Source organism: Xenopus tropicalis, chromosome 5 (genome assembly GCF_000004195.4).
Source record: "Xenopus tropicalis strain Nigerian chromosome 5, UCB_Xtro_10.0, whole genome shotgun sequence".
Taxonomy (NCBI): domain Eukaryota; kingdom Metazoa; phylum Chordata; class Amphibia; order Anura; family Pipidae; genus Xenopus; species Xenopus tropicalis.
This window is the reverse complement of record NC_030681.2, coordinates 85,092,395-85,114,754: the sequence shown is the minus strand read 5'-3', so window position 1 is coordinate 85,114,754 and position 22,360 is coordinate 85,092,395. Positions and strand designations below refer to the sequence as shown.

General features: G+C 38.2%; 1 protein-coding gene across 2 annotated transcripts in view; it reads right to left on the bottom strand.

Moving 5' to 3' along the window:
- The window catches only part of bach2 (BTB domain and CNC homolog 2), a 169,529-nt gene extending 148,621 nt beyond the window's left edge, over positions 1-20,908 (bottom strand). For both annotated transcript variants that reach the window (XM_002940313.5, XM_018094330.2), the window contains exon 1: positions 20,436-20,908. The gene's annotated coding sequence lies outside the window, so the exon portion shown is untranslated. The remainder of the gene's footprint in view (positions 1-20,435) is intronic.
- Positions 20,909-22,360: the final 1,452 nt, after the last annotated feature.

Here is a 22,360-nt window from a genome sequence, read left to right as displayed (position 1 = left end):
CAAAAGATCTGTAAGCAGAATCTAATGTCTTCATCCCGCACTTTCTTTATCCACTCATATCTATGATCTCATGATGTAAGTGGAACCTCTTACATCTACAAACTCTATTCTTCTGTTGAATAATACACTTTTTACATTGTGTTCATAAGGTCACCTCAGATCTTCCAGAAAACTGGATGCAAAAAGAAAATAGGGTCCTGGGCATAAAAAAAGTAATTTGCCCTTGACTTGTGATACAGGGGATAAGTGGAAGGCTTCAAATCTATGGTAAAATAGTACAATGAATCTTTCAGGTTCCTAGAAATGTTTTGCATTGTGTTTGCATTAATCGTCACATCTGCGTTTTCTCTTGCACCTGGATTAATTCAAGGGTGCCTAAAAGTTTTGTTTGTGTCACTACGATGTAATATTTTACATTTTTTCTAATACTATACAATATCCTGAAACAACTGAATATGCAGTAACATTCTTATAAATCAGCACGAGAAGAGATTCTTTGTAAACCACTTCTTGAACCCATATGACCGAAGAATGCACTGTACGGCTTGCCAACTCAATGAAATACAGCTAAGAACATCCACCCAACAGCAACATACTGGTGACTGACTGGAGTTGTATTTCAGCAAGAGTGAAGACTTTTTCATTGTGAAATTATAATAAGGCCTGAAGCCTGTTCCCAAAAACCTGTTTATAAATTTTCTTGAGGGAAATTAAAAGGTGTTCTAAAACACCAAGGCAACTTTTTAATTAAAAATGCTAGAGGCATTATTTTATAATAGCATTATGCTATTTGAACTGATTATTTATGTGGTTACAGATTAATGGGCTCTGTCAGGAAAAATATTTTTTTGTATTCATTTTCTTAAAACCTCTTTAAAGTTATTTAACAAAAATAATGTTGTATGCATATTGTTATGAAAAACTGCTGAATGTATATACACTGCTCAAAAAAAATAAAGGGAACACAAAAATACAACATCCTAGATCTGAATGAATGAAATATTCTTATTAAATACTTAATTCTTTACATAGCTGAATGTGCTGACAACAAAATCACACAAATTATCAATGGAAATGAAATTTATCAACCCATGGGGGTCTGGATTTGGAGTCACACTCAAAATTAAAGTGGAAAAAAACACTACAGACTGATTCAACATTGATGTAATGTCCTTAAAACAAGTCAAAAAATGCAACCCCACACCATCACTGACCCACTGCCAAACCAGTCATGCTAGAGGATGTTGCAGGCAGCAGAACGTTCTCCGTGGCGTCTCCAGACTCTGTAACATGTGCTCAGTGTGAACCTGCTTTCATCTGTAAAGAGCACAGGGCGCCAGTGGCGAATTTGCCAATCTTGGTGTTCTCTGGCAAATGCCAAACGTCCTGCACAGTGTTGGGCTGTAAGTACAACCCCCACCTGTGGACATTGGGCCCTCATACCACCCTCATGGAGTCTGTTTCTGACCGAGCAGACACATGCACATTTGTGGCCCGCTGGAGGTCATTTTGCAGGGCTCTGGCAGTGCTCCTCCTGGTCCTCATTGCACAAAGGCAGAGTTAGCAGTCCTACTGCAGGGTTGTTGCCCTCCTATGGCCTCCTCCACGTCTCCTGATGTACTGGCCTCTCTCCTGGTAGTGCCTCCATGCTCTGGAAACTACGTTGACAGACACAGCAAACCTTCTTGCCACAGCTTACATTGATGTGCCATCCTGGATGAGCTGCACTACGTGAGCCATTTGTGTGGGTGCATGCCCAGGCGTTGTAGGGAGGTCATACAGGCACGTGGCCACACACACTACGGAGCCTCATTTTAAGGACATTACATCAAAGGTGGATCTGCCTGTAGCGTTTTTTTCCAATTTAATTTTGGGTGTGACTCCAAATCCAGACCTCCATGGGTTGATAAATTTGATTTCCATTGATAATGGATAATTTTTGTGTGATTTTGTTGTCAGCACATTCAACTATGTAAAGAACGAAGTATTTAATAAGAATATTTCATTCATTTAGATCTAGGATGTCTTATTTTTGTGTTCCCTTTATTTGTTTGAGCAGTTTACATTTGCCATTAGGAAGTTTTAGAAAAAGTGGTGGTCATAGGGGTCAGTGGGGGTCATCATCAGCTTCTCAACATTATACTACTGTTTCAGTTTCAGCCTAAGAGTTTGGTATGTATGGTTACATCAGATAATCAAAGTCTGTATCAGTGCTTTGTAAGCAAGACTGATGCTGAACTGACGTAAAAGCTGTAAAACCAGTGTTAGGGGCCTACTACTTATAATCCCTTAGCATAACACGATAATGTACAGCACTTGGTTTGTAAAGCATACAAGTCCATAAATGATTACTTAGTTCAGTGTAAGGCTGAAGAGCCATTCATTTAATACTGTGTCCTGTAAAGTACACATGAACATGGGTGGAATAAACCATGGCTGCTCATAGACATGGTTGCTGATTAGATATGCAGTGTATTTTATAGGTATCCCATTTTAAAGGGATAACAGATCTGGCAACCACAAGAAAACATGATGTGTATATATCTTACTTAAAAAAAAAAAAAGAAGAGGATTGCCTGTGAGATATGAATGTGATGGGATGAAAATGTCAACTCTACGATAACCCACAGCATCCAATAAATATCCAAGAAATATTTTTTGTTAATGTACAATGACTGTTGACTATTATCTGTGGACCTGGAAAAAAAATCTACACGCTTTACCAAGTCATACAATGACAACTCTGTTTAGTTACACAGTCAACACCTATGTGAACACAGTAGCTGTACAATGCTGAAAGATATTGTGTCTAACAAGAGGTATCTTAAAATATTTATTATTGTTTGTACCTTTTCGTCGTTGCTCAAATAAGTTCAAAAATGTAACCACAAATCAGAAAGGTCACAAAGTAAAGGTGAGGCTTATGACGAAATGTTCTGTAGGCAAATGTTTCCTGTGTAGCTACTGAGGTTTTTTAGCATCTGCAAATCATGTAAAAAAAAAAACATATACAGCAATCATGTAACTAGCTAACCCGTCTACCCTTCAATGTTTTAGCTTGGCTGCAACTGATGAACTAATCTTTCAAAGGACGTTGGGACTTGTGGTTTAGTGTCTAATCCGTAGAAATATATACCTATGTTTACAGTAAAAGGATAACACTGCAAGGCACTATGGACACTTACATTCAAAAATAGCACTTCAAAAAGAGTACCTTATGGCCAAATGCAGGCCAATCTTCTCTCCCCCTCTTGCCCTCACTCCATGTATCAGTCTTTGCCCATCTACCACTCCTACATCCTTTCCTCTGTGTACACCAATATCTTACTAGGCCTAATGTAACCATTTGGGCCTAGTTTAGAATTTGCAGATGAAGCTACAAAAGCAAGTACTAATATATATATATATATACACACACTACATGCCAATGTTTGCTTGTGCCTAGCGTCATTGTGCCCATCTTGACAATAATTTGTCACTTAGGTGCAAGGCATAGCATATAAAAGAGCATGGAAACCCCTAAATGTTAGCCCTGCAATTTAAATGAGAGTGCCCCCCTTAGTAAGTTAGCACCTATGGCTATTAACCCTTATGATGTACCTGTGCAGTGACAGGGTACAGCTGCACATCCAACAGGAGAAGGGGGTGCTACAGTTTAGGTTAGTTAACTGGCTAAGCTAAGAAGGGAACCCTGAAAGAATCTCCTCTTGCCTCACACACCTACCTTGCTCAGCAAGTCTGTCACTGCTACATGCTGTCATGTTACATTGTACCTGAGGTCTCTGCTTACTGCTACTCCCAGCCTTGACCTGTAAAGTTAGAAGCACTATACACACCATAGTATGCAAACTTGGAAAACATATCTGCCCAGTCAGTAATACAGCAGTGTCTATAAATACAAAAGGCACAAAGGACAGCTTTCATTTTACAAGAAGCTAAGTGCCAATAAAACAACAGAAAACTGGGAAAAGACCTTATTTGATTTGAAAACCGTACGTTTTGTGAAGGTGACCTGCCCCTTTAATTCCTTTGCCATGTGTTTTACTGGCATATTACTGCATTCACATCTTATTTCAGCCAGCATTATCTGCTTACAGTAGGCCCACCGCCAACACACAAGAACATGGAAGTACACAGCCCTGGACCCCAGATTTTAATATTGCACTAGTACCAAATTATGCCCAGTTCCTTATCGTGCTTAAAATACACAAACTGTTGGTGGAAAGATCCATAGAAAAGCCACTGAATTTTTTTTTTGATCAGTTAAATCTGCTTACCATCAAGATATCAGATGCACTGCAGAACATGATTACCTACATACTTTCATACCATTGCCCAAGAGCAAACAACCACTGAACTGTGTACACTAATTCTAGTCTCAAAAGACCTTTTTTTTTTACAGGAACATTATAGGATATACTAAAATAACATGGCCCTGGGTTACAGTAAAATATAGGCATATACACACAAAGTACTGCATTTCATCTAATTAGTTCATGTAAAAAGCTTGTTTTTTTATTTCCAGAAAATGGGGGGGGGGGGTGGTCTTACATGTATAGAGACATGCTTTTGTTGAGGGTTTTGTAGTTTAGCAACAGAGACTGGACTACCCAGTCTGAAACAGAAAATTGCCAGTGGTGAATACACAAGATATGCTTATACAATTTCAATATCATGCTATTCATGATAAACAGTATATAAAGTGATTTAGTTGATCATGTAGCTAGCATTTAAATTACACATATTGACTAATGGTAATGGGTATGTGTAGGTTAGGTGTTCAGAACACCTGAGCAGTCAGAGTATGAGGACTGCATATTTCTTTAGTATAAACTTGATCACCCAATTGAATAGTTTCCTAATTTTATTGCCTTCCACAATTGCCAACCAACATACCACATAAACCTCCTCATACTGACTGTCTCAATGTTCAGTAAACCAAACAGATAATTTCAGTCCAATGTATGGCAAAATAACACAGGAATTGGCCATGTCACCAAGGTTTATATGCAATCAGGGAGAACAAAACAATAAGTTAAATTCCGACCTTTATGGCCAGTAAGGCTAATATATTTCTTCCAGTTGAAATGTGTCCCCCTTTAACTTGCACAGTCCCTATTCACTTGAATAGGAAACAACCCTTAGGGGCACATTTACTAATCCACGAATCCGTGGATTTCCGAATGGGAAAAAATCGTATTGGAAACGAAAATTTCTTAAGATCGCAAATATCACGAAAATGCTTACGAAAAAATCGTATTAGTCACGATAATATCGTATTGGCGATCCGAAAGTCACAAAATTTTCGTACCGAACAATTGTAAACAGCGGTAAAACCTTTCCGATTTTTTCGTGCAAATGTCCGAAAAAGTCGTGCGCCGTACGAAAGTCGTGCGGACGCCCGAAAAAAATCGGCAAAAATACGCTCGGAGCGTTCGTGCCTTTGTAAATGTGCCCCCTAGTGTGATCACTTTTCAATTCAAAATTCTCTGGTGAGAGTTTCCTGGACAGGAAGTGATCTCACCTGCACTTTCCAACATTTCATATTTAAAGTTAATACTAGCTGCAGGTGGTGACAGCAAGCACTTTTCAGCTGCATCCAGTAGTGCTTATCGTTTATATGGTATACACTTATTGGTCCTGCACTTCTACTGGAACTTCAGTCACAGACCATGTAGCTACATAACAGTTAATTTAGCATAATTATATATGATCTTCTGCAGCACACATTTTACCAGTACAGAGTAACAGAATATTATATTTGAAATGTTTGGCCTTTCAAATGTAGATATAAAGTATAGTCAGAATAACATACTGAATCAACAAACATTCTCAAACAAATGCCTTTGATGGAAATTTTTAATAGCATTAATAGCTTTCAGCAAACACATTGCCCATGCCGTGGTCTGACATGTTATCACACATTATTATAAGTAACCACAAAGCAGGACTTTGATTTCACACATTTCAGAGCCAAAATCTGCTCCATGTGCCTGTGCCTGGGCTCCAGGTACAGGCTCAGAAGAGTGCTGATTCAAGCAGAGGGGCAAATTCTTGGCCCGCATTTATCGATGTGTGGCAATAGGCCTAAGGGGCAAGTCATCAAAACAAAACTAATAACTTTCAGTATGTTGATATTCTGACAGAAAAGAATGCAAATGATTTCTATTTGTTTACTTCTGTGTGTGTGCACTGCAACATTAAATAGTATTTTGTTATTAGCTCAGTGATCTTAGAATGTGAGGCTAGATTTTTCATTTTAATATCTGTGATTACAACCACTACCTGTTTTTATAGTCAGTAACCATCCCAACTAGAATTTTAAAGTGAATTTTAAAGTGAAGAAAAAAAAAAGTCTGAAAAAAGACCCAGGACACAAATGCTGACAGCATAACTTTGTATTAACAATACTGACCCTGGTGAAGCACCTGTGGGTCAGGTGATTACTGCTCGGAAATACTCACTGCCAAATTTCTGAGTGATAATCACCTGACATACAGGTGCACTGAAAGGCTTACAGTGATTACCATTATCCATTATTGTCAGTACAAAGGCATTTTCTGACATTTTGCCTCATGAGCTAGAACTCAAAGGGTGCAAAACACTCCCTTTGCCATTAACCTAATACAGGTATAGGACCTGTTTTCCAAAATTCTCAGGACCTGGGTTTTTTTTGGACATGGGGTCTTTCCGTAATTTGGATCTTTATACTTTGTTGACTAAAAAATATTTTAAATGTTAAATAAACCCAAAAGGATCTTAGTCAGGATCAAGTACATGGTATTGTTTTATTATTGCAGAGAAAAAATATTTTTTAAAAACGTGAATTGTTTGATTATAATGGAGTTTATGGGAGATGTCCTTTCTGTAATTCAGAACTTTATGGATAACAGATTTTTGGATAGCAAATCTTATATCAGTAATACTGTTTATGTACATCACTCTAAAGACAAGAGATTACTTGAAAAAAGGTACATAATGAATACATGCTGCTGGACACCACTGATTACATTTAAAACTAAAAATAATCAGTGCACAAAGAGTTAATTGTAAGGTACCTGACCTGTTTAAAGAGTTGTGTCCAACAAAATGCCAGTTAGTCATTTTGCTGGAAGCAAGAACACTGCGCACATTAATGTCCAAATATTGTTCTTTCTTGGCCTTAATGACTGCAATCGGGGTTGTTTGATTTAGCTCAAAGTCTGGCCGAACTTTGGTACAATGCAGTGAGAGACAGACATGCTGACTAGCCATTGACTAGCCATTACATTACATCATTCATTGCTATGCCTGAGACAAATGACATGCTAAGTCAATAATTTCTTCCCCTAGCATTGATTTCACGGATGTAGGTTTATGGTCTATGAGAACAGCCAGGGAATCAACCACTGGTGGTTAAGTGTAATGAAGCTTCTTTTAGAAAATGTTAATGCTTTTAGATTGCAAGCTCTATTGAGCAAAGTCCTCTTTACTTCCTGTCTGAATGCACATACATATAATAACAATTACATATAAACACTATGCATTTAAAGTGACCCTGAAAACTACATACATATTTTCAGTAAACATGTACTGTATCTGCTTCACATGATTGCTGGTCTTAAATAAAATGTGAACTATTTATAGCCAATGTGTCTATGCCACAAGGGACAGGTTTCTCAGGACAATGTTCATTCGTCCTGACAAAGGTGTCCCCCATGGCACTGGAATGTTGACAATAAATTGTTCACTTTTCTATTTAAGAGCATTCAGTACAGGAATTATTTACAAGACACTCGACCCAAGCTGTGAACAGCAACTGCCATCTTTGTTGCACCTGGCAGTTAAAAAAGGAAAAGATAATGCAGATTTCTGTGTCATATATTTTCTGCTGTAGAAGCTGCCCAGTTAATGGTAAAGTCTTTGTTTTTCTCTAGGAAGGGATATATACTATTAGAATATTTTTTTCCAAAATGTGTGTGCTGAACAGCATTTTGCTGACTGACAGAAAATTAGGAATGCTTCATTAATCCCTAAAATCAATGCCTATCCCCCACAACTTTAACAGTGGTTGCAAACGGCATCTTTCTACTGTCACTAGACAACTTGTACCAAGCTTTGTAAAGAAGGGTTAATTAGGAAACAAGCTATTAGTGCAAGAGAGGGGGCAAAAAAGGTGAAAGATTCCTGTCTCTAATTTTAATTATCAGGATTAACAGTCAGAAGTAAAAAAAGAAAGAAGAAACATTACTAGCAGCATTATCACTGCACCAGAGTGTACCCTTTCTGTTTGTTTAGTATAAGTCAAATATGTGAATAGAGAAGTATTATTGGGATATAGCTTATCAGAGGGTAATATATATGGCACAAACTCTGTAACCATAGCAACATCAGAAATGATTCAATTTTGTAGTATATGCATGAAGCAACAATGTTCCATGATAAAAGCACATTGTGGAAAATACTGTGAGCACAAAAAAAAAAGCGGATGAAGAAAAAAAAAAACAGATTTAGCCCTGTCTTAGACCTTGACTGTGCTGTTATATTCAATCTGGTTTAAAACCATTAAAATCTGTATAAATTTTAATCTGGATTTGATATAAACACATTTTGAAGTGTTTACAGGCAGAGAAGTAGCAAGTTTAAAAATAACTTGAAGGCAAAATAACACACTTGTTCAGCATGGAATAACCACTACTTGCAACAAGTCTGCAGGACTGGAATAAGGTAGTAGGGCAAAGGCAGCTAAGCCTAAAGTGACAAAGCAAAGTGACCAATGTTACATTACCAAAGGACAAAACAATGTAATAGGGCCCTTGACTGAAAAAATAGAACAAGTTTCAATTATTCAATAAGAACAATTATTCCACAAAGCTGCTAGCGGTGAAATTAGGTACCATCTTTATGGATTCAAGAGTAAAAGAAGCCAGCATAGCAGTAGGAACGAAACTGTTAGCTGGGCCGCAGAAGCTACAAGGCATTAGGGGTTGGAAGAGTGAGGAAAAAAGCAGCATGGAGAGTAACAGACAAACATAAGAAGCAGACATGAAGGAAAAGTAGACAAATGAGAAGGATAGATCAGCCAGGCAGTACAGAATAAGTCAGCTGTGCTAAGAGGAAAATGAAAAATTAGGGTAGGAGCAATAGAACAAGACAGCAGGCTGAGAGAGTGGAAAAAGGTGTAGGGCACAAAAAATTTAAAATGTAAGGGTGAAGGCCTTCCATGGTCAGGCATCAGGCTGCAGGATTGGAAGTGTGTAAAGAAGCAGTAGGGCAGAAGAGGTGTACAAACTCAAAAAGAATAAAAGGAAACAGAAGAGTTGAAGGAACAGCACAAGACAACAGGGCAAAAGATTAGGTCTGGAGGACCTGGCAACATGGCTAAAAAAAAGTGAAACAAGTTAGCAGGGACAGAGGAGTGCAAAAAAGGTTAAAAGCAGAAACAGGAATGGAACAAAAGCAGGGCTTGGAACATGAAACCAAGGAAAGGGGCACAATGTAAGGCAGAAAGTGAGTGACTGAAGCAAAGCCCAGGGCAAGAAAGGAAAAGGATTATTGCAATTAAAGAGTTAACAAGGTTCCTATGAGTCACACAATGCTACAAACTAGGAGACAAAAAAATACTCAAATCATGCTCTACTCTAACAGCATCTTCTGCAATTGATATCCTGCCTTATAAACACCGCAGAATATAAAAGTCTGATGTAATAACGGTTTAAACATCAATTTTGGATACAGATTGATTCAACTTTTTAACAACACTGCAAATGCTAGATGATCACAAAGGTTTGTGTTAGAAACGCCTTATGGTTTATAGCATGCTGCAATCCTGAAATACCTTGGCTGCAATAAAGATTTAAAAGTGCATTGATAAGTGCCGAAAAAAAGTGGTGCTGCCATTATCCCAAGTTAGCTGCTAGTTGGGGATACTGTGACTTGCACTTCAATATCACCTGAAGTGACAAGACCTTCTCTCCTGATAGTCTGTATTGCGCAGATATGGACACTGCATAAAAGGGTATATAGCTATGCAACTAATTTGAATAGAAATGTTCAAGTCACAATAACCGAGTCTCCCACTCACTAACACAGATCCCTGACCACATCACCTACTCTCTTACACCCGGTGGAATCAGGAGGGGGAGAAATTTCAGTATGATTAATTGTGGTGTGCCACATTTTTCCTCCCAGATGAAAGTGGTTCACAGCTTTAACTTGTTTTATCGTGAAAACAATTTGTATGCATGCAACAAAGCTTGCAAAGTCAAAGAATGCGTTATCGTTGTCCTTACAGTGCAGCAGGCATTTTGTCTGTTGAAGAACATTGTGTTAATCTTTTGCGGCACTTTCACACCAGCTGAATTAAATGCGGTAGAAGAACAAAGAAAACTAAAACATTTGAGGTTGCCATGAGAACACCAGAAGACTGAAACGGATGTAAAAGCATAGATTTTTGCGGGTAAACTTGCTATTATCTGGTGCATATATGCCAGTTGTCTTATCATTTCCAGGGATGGCACTGGTCTTGGCTCTTTGTACCCTTTTTTTAAAATAAATTTTCATTTTCCATTGACTTTCTGAAAAGAAATTAGCTCTCAGTTGAGTGGGTTGGCTAAAACATAGTTGCACGAGCCATTGTCATTATGGATGCCACATATGCGGCACATGATGTACCATATTAGCTTCACAATAAAAGGTCCCTGGAAATTCATTTTATCGTTTGACAGCATTATCATGGCACGCTGTAACTCTTCTCTAGCAAGAAAGTTTTAAATTGGCACGTCTTCCATCACAGAGAGAGATACCACAGTTCTAAGATCAGACTTCTGTAAGAAGGGTTTACAGATATCTAATGAGAAGGTATAATTAAATACAACATTTAATCAAAAAGAGTTACATATTTCAACATAAGCAAAGCTACAAAGAGCAATATTTTCCAACCTTTCACTTAGACTTGCAAACTAAAACCACATGCTTTATTAATAGAACGTACAACCCCACTGATATAGATGAGTCAGTTGTATTGGCGGAAACTTAGCATCCCCGTCTCTGGCATGGCAGACATCATATTGTTGTTCAAATGTGACTCTGAGACTTTAAAATAAAAGGTGCTGATTACTGCACACAATTAAAAGGAAGAATAATAATGTTTCTGGTGTGGTCTAATCAGCAATACTTGTTATTCTTGCCTCACCTTCTCTACATGCAATGAAAGTTGCCTAATTTTTCATTTATGCCAAGCTGTGTTCTAGGGCTGTTGATGCCTAAACCAGCAGCACCAATGCCACCCCCTCACATGCTCTATAAAAGATGCATACACCAAACCAAGCTGTTGTGACAATGATGGGCAAAACAGAAAATGATAGGAATTTTCTTCCCCTCACAACAAAGACAAAATGATTAGGTGATACGGTGACCATTTCCAATATTGATGATTTTTGCTTTTATAGATTAATTTATAACACATTTAAGCAGAAGTATATCAAAGCCATGTAATGTAACCTGTCATTAAGAATGTACAGATGCCCACATAGAAGTGATCCCAAAAGGTGATTTAACATTTATATGAGATGATGTGAGATTTAATCATGGTTGGACATCTTTGGCAGATAACATACAAATTAGCAGCCACTGTGAACAACATGGCTATGACCTGTTCAAGAACAGGGCTGACACAAGACCATAATGCAAATTCTTTAAATTTCATGACAAAAGCCATCCATGTAAATTAGACTTTAAAGGATAAGGTAACCCTTGGGGGAAAATGTACTGTATTTCAGCATAAACCTTAGCCAGCTGGGAGCAGGGTGCTGCAGTTGAAGCTCTGTGGTTGTCTCCACACAAGTGCTACTAAGGACGCATAGTGAATGTGCCACTGTGTACACAGAGGAAATATGTAATTCGCAACTAATTGTAAATTGTCTATGCTGTCTACATCATACTCATAGTTTGTTTTCTTGTGAGGTGCCGCTTTAAGCCAAGAAAATACTGTTGCTCAAAATAATTTCAGAGTAAAGGCACTTGGGTTAATCATATCATCATATTGTACTAGGGGGAACAGCTGCAAACAGGCATCTACATGTTAATGTCAACTAAGAAAGCCAAGTTGTTTAAGGTCACAAGCAGCTTGTGAGAGTCATTCCGATTTAGCCCCTCCTCTCATTATTCTTTGTATACAAACATTACAATAAACCATTGGTATGGAAGTTCTGCTTCTGCGTGACTCCAAGATTCATTCCAGGACATTCACACTGATTTCCTGAAAAACACAAGCTTTAACTAACAAGGGCAGGATCTTTTCCTGCCTTCAAGGCACAAATCCCTAGACTCCCCTCCAAATATATCCTCAATATATCCTCTTGATCAGGCTTGCTTGTCAAACTTTAGACCTTCTAGCTGTGGTGAACTGCAAGTACCATCATTTCCCACAAGTTGATGCTGGAAAAGCAACCCCTTAGAGGCAAAATTGAAATATTATCTCTTTAATGCCATGGTATGCCGTACTGATTCTGACAACATTTTCCACTCCAAAAAAATTCTCATATATTTTCAAGCTGGTTTAAAGTTTTGTTAAATAACCATGTAAATTAAGTCTGGCTTAACAAACCCTTTATATATATATTATATGCCAACTAGATATATGTAATGCATTATTTTTAGGATAATCAAGCATTAATTGACAGATAAGGACAACAAAGGAGCTTATAAATACACAGTTTATTCTATACCAACTTTTTCAGATGGGAAATATTACAAAGTTTTATAAAAATGCCTTAGTGAGAAACACTGTGTAACCTGATGAGGAATAAACACACAGCACATACAAGGTAAACGCTAATATGATTATATATATATATATATATATATATATATATATAAAACTTTATTAAACACAGTTTTGCACTCTATAAGGTACTGCTCCTCCCAAGTACACCGTATTGCATTTACTTGCAGTGTCACATTAAATAGGTTAGTCCACCTTTTCGTTAAGTATTAGCATTGGTCTGATTTCTTATAGCATTTTTGATAAGCGCAGGCTGACAATTCACCCGCATGCTTTAAAATTCTTCTTTGCACACGCAGGCAATATCCACCTACATATGGCAAGTCTTGCATTTGTTGGCAGATATCGGTTGCATGTGCCTGCACCCAGGCGGATTCAATGCTTCCAGGTGCAGGCACAACTAGAAGAATGTTTAAGTGTATGGCAGATTGTCAACCTGCGCTTATGTGTGACCCTGCCCTCATAGTTATTTGCCTTTGTCTTTTGCCTTTTTCCAGCTTTCAGCAACCAAAAAACTACTGCCTTGTGAGGCTTCTAATTTAGTACTGCTACTTTTGTAATCTTTCTTTCAGGCCCTCTCCTATACTTTATCAAGCCATTGCCTGGTTCCCAGGGGAAAAAAGTAATACTGCAACTGGATTGTCACTGAAATTCCAAACTGCCGAACTGCTGAACAAAATCTAAATAATTCATTTATTTAAAAGTGAACTATCCCTTTTACCAGTTTCATAGCACAAGTTCCACATAGTCTTAGGGTGGCCATACATAGGTCCTTTAGGCGGATTCAGCAGCTCATCTGCCAGTGTATGGACACCACCGACGGGCCTCCCCAGTCCAATAGTCTATGCCCGGCGTTTTAATTTAAAAAAAAAAAAGCTATAAAAATAAATTATTAAAACAAATTGCATCATGCTAGAAATAGGACATCCTATAACATACTAAAAGTTAACTTAAAAAGTACCATTAAACCATAGTTAATGTAATATAAAAATATGGCTTAGTAATCTTTTATCAGACTGAGTAAGATGCATGGACCATAGACTTGGAGGGATACATGCAGAGCCTATAGCCTGAAATAAAGACACGCACAAAGAAATTGCATCTATTGACTGACACAGTAGTTGCATGTGTTTTATGAAATCCTAATGTTGAATAAAACTATGGCATGTCACAAGAATTTTTTTCTTGAGTAAAGACAGCTAAAATACAAAAACTTTGCCAGAGAATGCTGGGTAGTGTAGTTTAGATACAGTCCATGTAGAAGCGCAAGGCTCTGAAATGATTACTGTGGGAGTTTTATTTACATCCCTGCAATGGGAAGGGCCGTGGATGAAATCCCAGAAAAATAGCTTCACGCATGCAAGAGAAAAGAGGGAACAATGCTCCTTTTGTCACTATGTAATGATGCAATTGTTCTACATTCTGCACAGGAACAAGCCAAGTGCAATCAAGGTAAAGGTCTGAGGAGGATGTGTGCTCTGTATTATGTACACAACACACAAGGAAAAAAAAAAGCCCTTCAGTCTGTCCTGCCAATAGGCTTTCTCTATCCGTTGAAGGGGCATGTATGTCAGTTGAACAACGATCAGATAAGTGACAGTTGCACATTCTTTCATTCACGCTGTGGATGATTTAGAGAGGGCAGCTCAGGGCTGAAGCAGACATGTGAGTCAGCAGCAGCTGCCTGTAGGAAACTGCTGACAGCCTGTATTGTTCTCCTCCTCGCAGACACAAACCACTACACACACACACACCTACCTCATAAATACAAGATGGCTGTGTGTGAATGGGACAGAGCACACACCTCCACACTAATGCTTCCTCTTTTCCAAGGCAAGGTCAACATTAACCTCTTTCATGCAAAATCTGAAAAGAATGTCTTGCAAGGGAGAAAATGCAAGTTTCAACTAGAATATTTTCCCTTTCTATAAACCAAATTATTCTACTTATTTGTTACAGAGTTTCTCCAAGATACTCATAAATGTTATATTGGTGTTATTAATCTCAGGGTGCCTCAAACAACACACAAAGACATCCCAGAGGAGATTACATGATGTATATGCTAAGATAAATAATGAAATAAAACCGTAAAATTGTAGCCACAGAGCAAAAGTCTTTGGCTTCTGGAGTCAGTGACCCCTATTTAAATGCTGGAAAGATTTTGAAGATGACGACAAATAATTTGAAAACTATTAAAAGTAACTTAGGCCAATTTTAAATTGCTCATTCTATAACATACATTAAATTAATCTGAAGGTGAGCGATCCCTTTAAGTCATTCTGTGTGCCCCAATACTAGCAGGAGACCAGTAAATAAAGCAGAAGTGGGTGAGTAGATGTAATATCTTTCATACACTGCACACCTTGACAAAATTTAGAGCAGAACTTCCTCTCCAATATTCAGTGGTGTATGGGTTCAGAAAATACAGTTACAATAAAGGGGAAATTGTAATCCTTTAGAGACAGAAATAGATAGGGGCAATCCCCAACAAAATCATATGTATTTTTGTGTTCTGGGTCATTCTGGCAGATGGATCAATTAAATTATTGCTCTGGGGAACATTTCTTTAAGCCACAAGACTACACATCGGCAAACTTCCTCTTTTTTTTTTTTTATTACTACATGCTTATGAAACTGAAAATTAATGTAAACAAAGACTGTAAATTCAGTGTAGCCGGCAGATACAATGAACACATGCACGATAGTAAAAAAACAACAGATCCTTCCACTGGAGGTAGAGCAGCTATCTTTTCAACCTGCCCAGAAATTATAGCCTTCTTGTAAGATTCCATCTAATGTCAATAGGAAAATTCTTAACTGTGCCCACTGGGTAAATCTTAAAAGGAATTTAAACCCAAATATAAACATTAGCCTCATGAAAATAATAGTAACTTTACAAAGTACAAAAATGAAACATTTCCAGTGGTTTTAAAGTTATATGTAAATATAAAGGTTATTAAAATCAGTGCCTGCCTGTCCCCTTTTATTCTATGCCTTTTAAAACAGAGTAGCAGAACCCAGGAAACTGCTTGTGAAAAAACATGCAAGGTTACCTTCTGCTACATTATTTCAAAAGGCAGAACAAGCAGTGCAGAAAGGGACAGATGCATTCTATTACTAAGATATATTCAAATACCTTTAATACCATTTCAAATATTGTATCCATATGTTTGATTAGAAGAATGTTTACTTTCATTGGGGAAAATTTTATTTTTGAGTTTACATGTCTTACAGACAATATTATATAAATATATATTCTAATTTTGCCTTTTAACTTGTTTTGGTTTCTTTTTATATGTATTTTGTTAGAGCTGTGCAGTTGCTAAATAATAAAGTTCCTAATTGTATGCAATTTGATTTAACAGGAAAACTGCTTTAATGCTGGTTAATTTGCTCTCCTTTCCCATCTTAGTCACCCTGCAATAGGTTTCAGCAAGGATCCCTGAACAGTGGGGTTCCAGTGATCTGTTAGTAAGATAGCTATAAACTCCACCATAAAGCAACAGGCACCAACTGCTTTGTCAGAGAAAGGGATACTTAAATTAATTACATTCCTCTGTGCAAAAGCAACTACAAGTATGGGATCTGTTTTCCAGAAACTCATTATCCAGATAGCTCCAAATTACAGGAAGGCCATTTCCCACAGACTCCATTTTAAACAAATAATTCTAATCTTTAAAAATGGTTTCCTTTTTTCTGTAATAATATACAGTACCTTGTACTTGATCCCAACTAAGATATAATTAATCCATATTGGACAGAAAACAATCCCATTGGGTTTAACTTACATTTAAATGCTTTTTTTGTAGACCTATGGTACAAAAATTAAAATTATGAAAAGATCCCTTAAACAGAAAACATCAGGTCCCAAGTACTCTGGATAACAGCTCCCATACCTGTATAACATTTTTAAAATTTAAATAAATTAGGACTCAGTAGCAAAGGCTACTTTCATTTATAATTGTGTTGCCGATTATGTTTAATTTAAATACAAGTTATTCATTTAATTACAAAAATGCCCATATACATGATAAACTTACATATATTTAACCCAACAGAACATCAGCAGTACAGTACACGAATATACAGAGAACCATGGTACAGATTTACTGGAGATGGGGATGACAGAGTTAGAACATATTTAATTTTGCCTATCTTGCAATGGTGTATGGATTTGTCACAGGCTGTATAAACCCTAACGGTTTACTTTACAAATACATTTAAAAACTTTAAAGCATTTATAAACAAGTATTATTTAACAAAATATATAGAAATTAAGTACCTATATCAATTTTTTAGAAAATGCAAACATAACATAATGAAACACTGATTTCAGTTGCATTGGAAACAGCAAGTTTTGTGGGGCACTTGATTGTAAAAGGTCTCATCTAAAGCAAAGTCTGCATTTTATAATGACAAGGCTCTCTTATTCTGATCTAGATCTAGCAAAACTGATTCATAATGTGAGAGATGACTTAACATCAAGGCAAATTATAAAAATAAATCCAATCATTGAGCGAGAGCTCACAACAAGAATAAAGAGAAGAAGAGGACTAGTTTAGCTGCAAGCTTAGTCAGCCTTCTCAACAATGATCCTTAAGCCATTTCAGGGTTGAAGGTCAACCTCGATTTAGCCACAATATTTCTTTAACAAGCCACTGTATTTTGACAGATAGCATAACTCAGCCACACACACTATGCCTGCACAGCTGATACAGGCAAACTAAACTTCTCATGGATTATCTCATGCTGAAGGCAGCAAAGCACATTAGACAGAAAGAGCTGTTTCTAGTGTATAATTTTTTTTTTTAACAAAAAAGTATTCATACAATATAGGATAAGCAGGTTTTGCCAGAGATTAAAGTTTAACAAGAGATAGGGGGAAGGAGAACCCTAAATCAGCACATACCACTATGAACAATGTACAGAGAACTAAAATACATTCAATACATGGCAGATATTGGCACAGGAAGCCTACATTTGACAATCATGGACAACCTGCAAACTCCAGCTGTTATTAAACTACAGCTCCCAGAAAACAACCAGTCACAACTAGTTCAGTGGGAAGGCCCAAAACATGACTGATTTGCATTAAAACAGACCAGATGATTCCACGCCTGGGAATGATTTTTTTTTTATCCACAGATTTATAATTACCCCCTAAACTCCCTTCATCCCTAATTGCTACATGGGCTTGATCTGACTCAACAACATAAACTGAAGAAATACCACACAGGTTCACAAGAGCATCTTACACCAGGACATGCAGTCTTTTGCAAACAAATCTTTTTTTTTTTTTTTTTACTAAAAGATTCCTACTAGCTGTTAGGTTGCCTTGGGTTATTAGATCTGGGAACTTTTACTACATTGTTGAGTAAACACCAGCAAAACACCAATGACTACTATATTTTGCTGCTATTTTCGGATTAACTACTCGCAGAATATTTATAAAATGCTATAGTTTACATAGTGTAACTATATGTTTACATTTCTACACATTTTCTAGGTGTTTTTTTTTTTTTTTAAATTTAAAAATAAGAAACAAGACAAATCTATTGCACACAAAAAAAAGACTAAAAGAAATTTTAAAAAAAATGAGAGAAAATTTGGATTTTCTAAATCCAATCCTTTTGTTATAACACGTTGCTGCAGACCTAAACAGAGTAGGAAAATACAGGCTAATTCCTAATAAATGTAAAATCCACCATCAAAACTGCTTTCGCATCGCCAGACCTCAGGATAGCACAAACGACACCAACGCAGATTGTCAATGTGGGAATAAGTCATTTGTATATATAAATTACTTTCCCTGTGGTCTTCGCAAAGATGGGAAAACACTGAGGTAATGTAGTTAAAGTCCCAAAGTTTGCGGCATGTCTAATTACCCCAAGCAGGTTGTATCTGTGAACCACCTGTTTAAAAGCTTACACCTGACTGGTGGCAATGGGTTACTAGACCAAATACAAGGTTTGCAACTTTTACTACATACGATACACTCCCAGCAGGAAAGCATGTTCAGCGTGTCAGAACTGCAACATTTGGGCATCTAATCGTAGTGTTTAGGTAGCAAGCAGGATGTTACTGCAGATCGCATTATGTTTACTATTATCCCCACTGGGGAGGCAAATTTACTATTTATGCTTTGCAGCTGAGTGTTATTATCCTTTTCGCTTAAATACACCGGCAGAGGAAATCTACTGTGAAAACTCTTTGAACCACATTGGTCAGAGTCGAGGAAACACATTTTGCTGATGAATTGACATTTGAGAAACGGCATTAACCCCACTGCTTGGAAATTCAGCTGTAATGGTGAATAAACGGCTTAGCTTAGCATCAGGTTAGCAGTTGTGTTTTTGGGACAGTAAACATTATGATGGGTTTAATGACACCACAAAATAAACTGGGTTTTAATTAACGATAGCCCATTGGGTTGAAGGGAAGAACGTTATAAATATCACCTATTTAATATTATGCAGGTTAAGAAAAGTGCTTGTGGTCACCAGTAATACAAATAGCATACCATGCCTGATTCCCTGCATGAAATCACTACACACCACTCAATATGCTGGTGATCTGCTCACTAATCAAAGGCAATGAAATCGGACATATCATACATACATGACATAAGCCTGTAGAATATAGGGAAAATGTTAAAAGTTCAATATTGAACCCACCATAAACAGAATCTTTAAAACAGGGGTAATACAGTTTGACCTGCAGCACTCTTGCACAGGTTGAACTACGGCTTTTTCAGCACACATACACAAGCAAAGGCTTTCAGGGGGAGCTAGATGGTGCAGGCCAACAACAGATGGAGAGCTGAAGGTCAAAGTCTGCTGATCTATGATGTGTGACAAAATCCAGCAGGCAAGCTATAGAAGTGTCACCCTACCAGCCCTGCTAGGGTCTGTTAATATGAATGAATCTCTACCAACACACATTGCAATGCTGCTACATAACGGCACCAAACTGAATGGCTTTTTTTACGTCTCAACACTTCACTGCCAACGCACACATTGTTATTTAGGATTCACTGGCATTATAAATACTGTGAGACGGCTTTGCCAACACGAAACCCTGACCAAAGCTAAGAAGCCGCCTGGTGCTGCTGCTAAATATGCTGAGTAGTGCTTGCAGGCAGCAGTGACGGGGGGCAGCCCCACTGTGCTCAGCACAACCAACTCAGCAAAGCAGCTTCACCTTGTGCTACCCTGCTGCCTGGATAAGTCGCTCATTGACTCTCCGGCCTCATAAAAGCCGCTGTGAATGGCACCTTGGGCTGCCCTGATACCCACAACTGCACATTGTTACCCAGCACCACTCGTGGGTTAAAGGCAATATAATAATTATGACAGCTGCCCCTCTCTCTCTATAAGCACAGCACAGCAAGAGCCAAGCTGGGCTCAGCCTGCTACTCCCATAACCCCACACTGACACCCGGGAACCGCACGGAACAGGAATGTCTCCCCGCGCTGTAACAATGCAGCTCCTGTGCGAAATCCGGACAGCACTCAGGCCGGAAATATTTATATAGGACTACAAATCCCAGCATCCCTCAACATCTGAGGACCAAAGTGTCACACATGCTAAGGTGGTTGCAGTTTGACATTCTTAGCCAGGTGTCAGCTGTACCAAACCTGCAGGGACCCCCCCCCCCAGCCAATGGACTCACCTCCCGTGCACTTTCAATTCCTCCTTCTTTCACTCGATCTTCTTCTTTATTTGTAGCATTCCCAGCGGACCGCAAAGGGACCCATCACATGGCAGCGACTGCTGCTGCTGCTTTTTTTCTGTTGTTGTTGTTGTTCCCAGGAGCCAAGGAGAGCTTCTCAATCACGATCCACCCCCACCGCCTTGCAAAGAGGAAGGCTTTCCGAGGGGAGACGGAGCTGCTACCGCTGCAGCCCTTGTTTGTGGCTGATGTGTGTGTTTGTGTGCCTGTGCAGTTGTCAGTCCGGGCTGTGCCACAGATGCTCTGAATGTACGGGCTCAGCTTAATGACCTAGGGTTGCACTGTAGTACAAGCATGGCCACTCGCCTGTGTGTATTTGTGTATCTCCCAGAGTGTGTGACTGCCCCTTTCTCCCTCCTGATTGCCAGGCAGCGTGTGTGACTGCCGTGTGTTTGTTGCTCTCTGAAGGGCCCGCCCACCCCTCTGCCTCCTTCTCTGCCTCCCTGCTTGTTTATTGGCTGTCCAAATCGGCTCGGAGACTCGTTACTGACATCTACTGTGAGCTCCTGAGGCGCAGTGTCACATATCCTGTTGTATTGTGACTCATTGCACAATGGAGGCATTGTTTACAACTGTGAGCTAGTAATATTGATTCACCCCTTCCTTCATGGGAATGTAATGGGTGCTCTCAGCACTCTACTCCATTTACTTGCTCTGGCTTGCAAATAAAATATTTCATTTCAACTGACACCGACACTATTACGTGCACCGAATAGTTTTATTTATACACTTGGAAAAAGTGTGCTTAGTTGCACTTAATAAAGCGACTTTTTTTTTCTCTGCTGCCTGTAAACTTGTAAATATATATATATATATATAACTGCACATAAAGGGTCTTGTACCCATGTCATTTAATGGATGCACCATTCTGTTGTATAGTGTTGCAGGATATGTTGGCACTTTTTGTGCTCATTATGTAGCTTAATACAGTATAGAAAAATGGCTACCTGCTATCTATTTTTTTGATTTTTACAAATAAATAAATGAAAGTCTTTGCTCAAGATAGATATTAGTATGTAGATTTCAGACATTCATATAGTCCAAATTTATAACATAATGTACATTTGAGCAAGGAAGCAACTTACATTCAGAAGAGTGAATAATGCAGCACTGCTCAGCTCTGAGAAAATGCTTGTTGAAATGTGCGAAATGCATTAGTTCCCTACATGTTCATGTACTGTTTTTGACACCATGTGAATAAAGCTTTGATTTCATGAAATATGTAGCGGTGTTTTACAGATAGTTGGTGTGGACGGAATTCCAACTGCTTTAATGTACCTGAGAAACTGACTTGCCAAGCATGGGCATGTCTCATGTCAGAAATATGTCACTGCATACCACAATATACAGCAAGTGTCATTTTTGACTTTTGGCATATGTGTGGGGAAAACTGTATTGTACACAACCCCCTCAGCACATTTGCCTCTGCCTTGTATTTTGTTTATATTTTTCACAAGTTTAGGTTTTGCAATTTGCATTTTTCCTTTTGCAAAGAGTGGATGTATGCTTATTAACTTTTAAAGTTTTTCTTTTAAAATCATCCAAAAATGAAACATCAGATTTATGTAATAATATGTAGCAGTTTAATATTTACCACATCAATAACACTTTTATGACAGTCAGGAACACTTTTCCAGGCAGTTAATTCTTTTAACAAACTGACACAATTATCAATGCAGATACATGTCAATTTGGCAGAAAATGTTTGTGCATTGCAGTCAGTATTGGACTGGCCCACCAGGATACCAGGAAAACTCCCGGTGGGTCCAGCTGTAAGTGGGCCCTCCTGCTCCTGACCATTTGGCCTACTTCATGGCCATTACCTATTTTTAAATTGGAACAAAGATGAGAAACAAATGGAAAGA